Below are 8,475 nucleotides of genomic sequence, written 5' to 3' on the forward strand. Positions count from 1 at the left end.
GGAGAGCATATGGATCTCAAAGTTTTAAAAACTAATGTTAAAACATTGTTTCTACTTGCAGCTGGTAAGTCAGATATACAGACAATGGGGTATAGAAATCTATCTTTCTCTATAAGAAAGTAAGGAAAACTGGGTAGAAGGGGAATAGGAGGGATAGAAGACAGGGAAGACTGGGGGAAAGGGTAATCAATATGCTTGCCATCTTGGGGTATGGGTAGGGGAGAGATGGGGATGAAATTCATAACTAAAAATCTTGTGGAAATGAATGATGAAAACTAAAATAAATAAATAAAATTTAAATACTACAAATACAGTGAATTCCTCATTCGTGAAGATAAAATTAAAGCAAATATTAATAAGTACTTTTTCAAATTATGTGCCAATAAATCTGACAACTTAAGTGAAATGGATGGATATTTCTGAAAATATAAATTGCTTAAATTAGCAGAAGAGGAAATAGTATTCTTAAATAACCATAATTTAGAAAAAATAAATTGAACAAGACACAGCAAAATTCCCTAAGGGAGAAAAATAATGTACACAACTAAATAGATTCCTAAGTAAATCCTATCAAACTTTTAAGGAATAATCAATTCCAATATTTTATAAACTATTTGAAAAAAATCAAGGCAGTCCTAACCAAATTGATTTTATGACACAAATAGTATGATGATACTTTGACAAGGAAGAGTGAAGACAGAAAGAAAAGTATAAATTTAGTTCTGTAAAGAATACTAGCAAAGGCTTTATAGCAACCACAAAGATTATATACCATGACCAGGCAGGGTCTATAGTAAGAATGTAGGGCTGGTTCAATATCAGGAAAACTAGAAGAATAACTGACCATATCCATAATAAAACTAATGAAAATCATAACATTATATCAATAGGAGAAATATCTGAAAAAAATGCAGCACTCATTCTTATTAAAAACAATTGAAAGCTTAGTAATAAATTTAGCCTTTATCAAAATAAGTAATATCTGTCAAAAACCATCAGGAAATATTTCTATAGTCAGGATAAATTAAAATCCTTCTCAATAAGATTGGGAATGAAGCAAGGATGCCCATTATCACCACTATTATTCTGTACGGCACTAGAAATGCTAGGTATAGCAATAAGAAAAGAAAGAGAACATAAAGAAATTAGAATAGGTAATGAGAAAATAAAATTATCAGATGATATAATGGTATACTTAAAGAATCCTATATAATCAATTAAAAATAGTTGAAAGAATCAACAAGTTCGGCAAAGTTGCTGGATATTAAATAAGCCTTCCTAAACCACCAGCTTTTCTATATATTATCAACAAAATTCAATTTCAAATAAAATAACTGCAAATGGTGACCTCAAAAATCCAAGATGGCAGAGTAAGCAGTATACAGCTGTCACCCTCCCATATTGACCTACAAACAACCATAAAACAATACCCCAGAAAAAATCCTGTAGCAGTGATGCCAGTGGAAAGATGGGGTGGAACAGTGTTTTAGCCCAGCAGAATTGAAGGATTGACAAGAAGTGTTCATTTTATTCTAGTAAAATAGGAGCACAGTCTAGGAAAGGAAGCATTACAGCAATTCAGCAGCAAGCCCCACTTCAATAAACTAGTGAGAGATCCTGATCCCAGGGGTGTTCGAGCAGACAATTGTCAATACCAGACCCCTCATGTGTCTTAGCATAGCCAGGGGAACTGGCAGATTCCTGCTCTGAGGATCACCACATTCTTTGATACAGACTTATACCATCTTTAACCTTTTTTTTTCTGGCAAAAAAGAACTTTTGACTCTCATGTTGAAAGTTTTGAACCATTTGATGAATACAAAGGCTAGGAATACCAGTAGGATCAATTTTAATCTGGTGCAAAGAAATATTTATTGCTAAAGCAAATTTTCAAATCACTGTGTAAGCTACTACCTCTTCCAAATAGATCACCTCCTATGCCACTGCTGTGATATGCAAGATTCTCATTTGGGGGTGCCTTTCTAGTAGCATCTTGAATGTTGTTTCCAAGTAGCAGTGAGACAATAACTAAGAGAACTGAATTTCAAAGCATTATAAAGTGAAATTGCATCAGCTGGATCACAAATTTGTGCAACATTCTCTTTTGTCAAATTTAATAAATTTATTCCTAAGACATTTCTAGAAAAGAAAAAAAAAACCTTCTCAAACAGGTAAAGGGTCTATTTTTCTTTTGAAGTTTCCTGGATCTTGGCCGATGGATAAAGTTGTTCATGAGAGTCTTGAAAAATTCCATCTCCTTGATGATTTGAGTAGGAAAAATTGTTTCCCAGGACACTAGGCATGCTGAGTAGAGGAAAAAGGCAAAGCTGTCACTGGATTAAGCTAAAGTTTTGTCAAGTCACAGAGAATACTCTATGTGGATAGTGATGTCATACCAAGGTCATTGGCTTGCATCTTCTCCACATCTTTGAGGTCTGTTTTCTACTTTCTGGGCCCTTTTGAATTGAAAATCTGTGCTTCCAATTATCTGAATGTATGTGATCTATGTAGTCCTTTTTTTTCATTTTGTTTAAATTCATTGACATGAAATCCAAAAGAAAGCAGCCCTCTTTTCACCTCCATGCTTTCATGTAGTGAATAAACAAATAACAACAACTACAGATGTACTTTTTCAGAAAAAAATCACATTTTTTATCCTGTATTTCTTTTGTGTCAATGAATGTAACAGACCCACTGACCAATAAGTCACTAGGACAATTCCATTTACAATATTCCATCTGCTGGTGCACTTTGTATTATAACAGCAATCGAATATCATGGAAAGCTAATATTATTCTTTAACGATTTTCTAACAATCTCACATATTTACTATTTTCAGATTTTCTATTACACACAATTCATAAGACTGACAGGTCTATATAAGGGTGGGTTTTGTTAGTTTGAATGAAGGAGATATTTCAGCATACATGGCTGACTGAAACAATGAAAGTTTCATTTCACAATATGCTAAAGGCTAACATCTTCCTTGTTGAAAATGAGCAATGGCAAAACATTGCTCATGCTATAGGAGCATATATATTCACATTGAAGTTGGGGGTGGGGTGTTGTTATCACTGAAGACTTTAGCCCTAGACAACTAGACTGACTACTATACATTTCCTTATTTCCACAACCTGCCTGCTGCCACTGCTTTCTTGTTCTGACAACAAATCTCCATGCTACATATAGAGGTCTCAATATATCCCTGAGAACTCATTCAATAGACTGACCTGAAATTAGAGTATTATCAAAGACTGAACCATAAGCCCACAATCTCTCAAACACAATATTGACCTCCAAAAACTTTAAGAACATTGTTTTAATAGACTATGACATACAAAATACTCATAATCTCCAAACTTCATGGAAGAAAAAGCTCTCAAAATATACCTAGTAAAAGAAATCAAAATTATATGAGGACAGGTTGAGGTGCATATAATCCCCATCATCCTGTCTTGCACTGGAGTTGTTTTAAGGATGATTTCAATGAACCCCCAAAGGATGAGCTTATATCCTATCACTTTTATGCTACTACAAAAAGTAGTCATTTTATCCACTTGTGAAGAAGTCTGCAGAATATTAAATATAAGAGAATAATATGATAGTGACATGTCTTGGGACCATTTCAATCTGAAATCTATAAAAAAAAAACTCCTTGAAATGACATGAATAACAACAGTAACTGCAATTTATATAGCTCTTTTAAGGTCTTCACAGTACTTTATGTACTTTAAGTCATTTTGTCTTCACAATAAGCTTGTGAGGTGCATGCTACCTTTCTATTCATTTTACAGAGGAGGAAGCGGAGGGTCAGAGAAGTAAATAAATTGCTCATTACCACACAGTTAGTAAGCATCATATCTCTCTTGATTCAAGCACTTTTAGCTGAGGTTTACATAACCTTTGACTTCTAGATATAAATGTAAAAAGCAAAAGAAAGCAAAGTAAAAAACAAAACATGATGGCCTCATTGAAAGTAAACAAAACACTTTTTTTAATTTAACATGGGGCTTGGCCATTTTTGGAAGGGTTATTTGTTCTAGAGGAACTTGTACTTTAATTATTAGTACTCTGATAGCTTCTCTAACAGTGAATTTTCATTAACATGTTGGCATTTTCCACTCTATTTTCACAGGTTTATGATGCAAACATCCTCTTTCTCTGTGTGTTCTTTACTTTAGCTGGGGATAGGATATCATGATTACTTTCACTGAGAGGTAGAATCCTATGCAAAGAGGCTGTGTTGTTGATGATGTTGTTAAAAGTTATTACTATTCACAGTAATAAATGTAGATTATGTGCCTGTTGTGTAATAGACTAGATGTTAAAGAATGGAATCCCTTCTCAGCTTTCATTATTAGCAGACAAAATGGACAGTTAACAAGAAATAAAGCTTCCTCTTTCTTCAAAGAAGGATAGCTGAAATATCAAAGATAGAAGTAACCAAGAATCCTTCAAGTCAAACATTCAGTTCTGTTTGAGAATAATTTTTTTTTCCTAAATTTGAAAGAGCCATCCAGCCTCAACTTAAGGCTTCCCAAAGAGCTTGATGCTTCTTCATGAGGCAACTGGTTCCATTATTAGACAGCTCTAATATTCAAAAATACTTTTTTAACTAGTTAATTCAATTTATATAACTTTTTCAGATTCCCCAAATATAACATCTTTTCAAAAACATGATACATACTATTTATAAGTGTCTTAGGACTATTTTACTCATTTTAAAGATGAATAAACCAAGGCTCAGTTCCAAGAATTGAAGCATGTCACAGGTGAAACTTGAACTTGACCTTGGATCCTCTAAATCTGGAATAAATAATTTCAAAAAAAGTATTAATAGGTTTTTATCTATTTTTTTTAGGCTTCTTTATTTTACCTATAATTAAACCTCACTGTGTGCGCACAAGGCCAATGTCCATGGTGTCCTCCAGTCCCTTCCAAGTCAAAGAGGAGGGAAGATTTGTAGGTGCCTGTGCATGTGGCTCATGCTTCTTCCTCTTCCTCCTCCTCGTCTTCCTAATGTGAGCTGAAGGTGCCGTCGGGCGGGCTGTAGACGCCGATCACGTGCTTGTTGGGGTCCTTGAGGATTAGGTACTTGCCCTCCTCCAGCTTCATGCAGATGTTGATCACCCAGCGCAGGATCCCCCAGGCGTTCTCCACTCTCAGGCTGATCTGCCTGGCAAACTCATTGGCTTGAACTGCTGAATGCCCAGGATGACGTGCCGAGCCTAGTCTTTGACGTGATAGCGGGACACGTACCCCAGTTTGAGGTACTCGGATCCGACCAGCAGAGCACAGCAGGTCCAGCGCTCCACCTTGTAGCTGTTGTTCTTCAGCTCAGTGGCGATAAACGCCCCCTGCTGAGAGTCCAGCTTCTGCCGCCAGTCCACGCTGTTGCAGTGCCGGGAGTCCCACTCATTGAGGGTCTTGATATTGATGAAGGAAACCTCTCCGTTGGCCCCAGTCATCACGCTGTCGTGCTCACAGCGCACTATGAGGTCAATGTCATCTCCAAGCTTCCACCGGCGGTACATGTAGGCCACCGAGGCAATCTTGTCCATGTCATTCTCCACAAAGTGGTTTGGGCTGGGAAACTTATATCTTTCCTTTCCCATTCTCAGGCACTGCTGGGAGAAGTTGTGATTGATGTAGGTGGCTTCCATGGCAAGGTTTCGGGGAGAGTTGAAGGAGTTGCGTTCTTCCTGAGGGGGCTCGTTGGCAGTTTCACTCACAGTCAAAAGATCAAAGTCCGAGTTGTCCCTTTTGTCAAAAAAGTGCTTGGACCCAGCCCTCTGGACTACAATATCCCAGGAATAGACGGAGTGGGTACAGTTCATCAGTGTGGCCAGGATGGCGTCGGTGGCAAACACGACTTGCCTCTTTGCCAGCTTGCGGATGACGGGGTCATCTGCTGTGGAGATGGTGTGAAAAATGCGCTTGATGCTTAGCAACGGTTTCTCGTTCCTCGTGGTGATGCAGTCAAAAGCTTTGTCGTAATATTGCAGGGCTCCACAGCACTCAATGTTCTGTGGCTCAGACACCTCTAAGTAACGCATCTTCATCAGCTGAGGAAAATCCATTTCTTCCTTCACTTCCCAGTCACTCCTGACCTAGACAGAAGAATCCCGGGGCTTCGGAGATTTTTGATCCCATTTCTGCCTTACTCCAAACTGCTTCTGGAACTTTTCTTTGCAGACGTATGCTGTTTGTCTTTCTGCTTGGCGCTCTTGGGCAAGGTCTGCAGGCTGAACTGTAACATTTTCCAATGGTCCTTGTCCCAAGATTCCTCTGGGCAAACCTCATCCTATTCCTGTGGTAAGCCTTCTTCTGTGTCCGGGCCTTGTCTACTAGCTGAAAGCTGGTCTCGTCCTCCTCATGGAAATAAGGATACTGACTGCAGCCACCAAACTGGGAGGAATCTTATTCGTGTATCTCTTTTCCTGGTAGGTGGCCCCTGTCCAGTCTGCAACCTTTCCCAGCCTATCTCCTTTGCTGAACAGCCGGCTGATAGGGCATGTCCCGACATTGTTCAGGGACAGCACAGGGACCCCAGCCTGAGGGGTTGTCCTGGATCACCAGAGTCATGAATTTTGCCATCTTCTAAAACCCTGCTCAGGCAGCAGCCTGTCCCGATGGAAACGGATGGTTCCAGGCCGGGTGCCAGCGCCTCCAGCCATTCTCCAGTGGTCGACTAGAAAGGGACCCGGAGTGCGCGCAGCCAGTATTAATACTTTTAAACAAATATCTTTTTTATTTCAAATTTATCAATCATCATTGAAAAACTTCAATATAGAAAAAAAAAACCAGGAAACTTTTCCCCAATATTTGCCCTTTTCCATAAAACAAAGAAAAATAGTCAAAATTAAATATTAAGTGATTTGTTTTCTTATGTATTTGGTTTGGTTTGATTTGGTTAGTCTTTGGGGATTTGCATGGCAAAGCTAATGAAGTGGTTTGCTATTTTTTCCCTCTAGCTCACTTTATAGATGCAGAGCTGAGGCAAATAGGGTTAAGTGACTTGTCCAAGCTAATAAGATTATGATGTCGGATTTGAACTCAGGAAGATGAGCCTTCTTGACTTCAGGCCTGGAATGGCATTCTATCCACTGCACCACCTAGCTGCCTATTTATTATTAAATTCTAACTATGTTCCAAATGGCATAGTGACCTTGTATGACAATGTAACATATTAAAAAAACTGAATGAAAAGAGAGGAAGTAATGACAGAAATATGTATTAAGGCAAATAATGTAGACTTTATAACTAAATTTAGCTGAAGTTTAAACAGAAGCAGATTTTAGAATCTCTAGTCCCTCATCTCACCTTGCTTGTGTGTGTGTGTGTGTGTGTGTGTGTGTGTGTGTGTAATATTTCATTATATCCTCCAGAAATCATTAATGGTCATTTCCTTTAACCCAAGGTTGCCTTTTATCATTCTTTTCATTTACATTATATACAATTTAATTTTCATTCCATTATATGACCTTCCTACTGAGATGAAATCTAGAATAGTTTAGATATAACCGTTTCTATGTCTGGGGAGAGGACTTAGTAAATATTAAGGTTTTTCCTACCTTCTTTCACACTTAAAATAGCAATATTTCAGCTCACATTCTATGAACTGAACTGTTAACATTTTGGGGTGCTGTTTGGTGCCCATATGAGGACCAATAGATAATGGTATTCTATATGATTATAATATATAGAATGCTATTCTGAGTGAATGTAAATAATAAGTGAGGGAAGATGCAAGGTGGTTATATATAGACTGCAACATATTACCGCATTTAATGAGATAAGTAAGGTGAAGAAAATCAAAGACATAAGCATATGTGACCTTAACATGTATGTGTGTATAAATGACCAAATCTCTCAGCTTCTCTGAGGTTCATTTTTTCTTCCATATTAGAAGAAATATGTAAAACGTTTTTAGTGTAAAGTACTGCGCAAACATTATCAATAATTAACAAGAATCAGAGAATACTTTTGTTGGGAGCATTAGGTAACAAAGGCATCTATGTTTTAGTTAAAATGATATTATAGATAGAACCCTATCTAATGTGCTCAATTGAAGCACATGCCAATTCTTGATAATTATAGATTGTGTATCTGTATAAGTAGGAGACAGTTTGGAATAGTGGATAGGAAGCATATCTTGAAGTCAAGAAGGACTCAATTCCTTGAAATGACCCCATTACTACCATCATACTTACATACGTAAACTAAAGAGCTCTAGGTCCTGCCATCTGTCATACCACTGACCCTCAGCACTTTCAAGTCTCCCTATCCAACCTGCAATTGAACTAAAAAGAATGTGTTTTTTTCTTCAAATACCATGAAAACTCCTTGAAAACAAATATCATCATTATCTTTATAATTGTTTCTCCATTGCTTATCATGATGTTTGGCAAATGGTAAAATATATATTTTTTTACTCATTCATGCATTTGTTCATTTATTTATTTATTCCCTGAG

The 8,475-nt window shown here is 37.3% G+C and overlaps 1 pseudogene; it reads right to left on the minus strand.

Moving 5' to 3' along the window:
* Positions 1–4,955: 4,955 nt before the first annotated feature.
* Positions 4,956–6,704, minus strand: LOC138164090 (eukaryotic translation initiation factor 3 subunit D pseudogene; annotated as a pseudogene).
* Between the last annotated feature and the right edge of the window lie 1,771 nt (positions 6,705–8,475).

Source organism: Petaurus breviceps, unplaced genomic scaffold (genome assembly GCF_028583685.1).
Source record: "Petaurus breviceps papuanus isolate PSGF00001 unplaced genomic scaffold, PetGlider_PUasm1.0 189, whole genome shotgun sequence".
Lineage (NCBI taxonomy): Eukaryota > Metazoa > Chordata > Mammalia > Diprotodontia > Petauridae > Petaurus > Petaurus breviceps.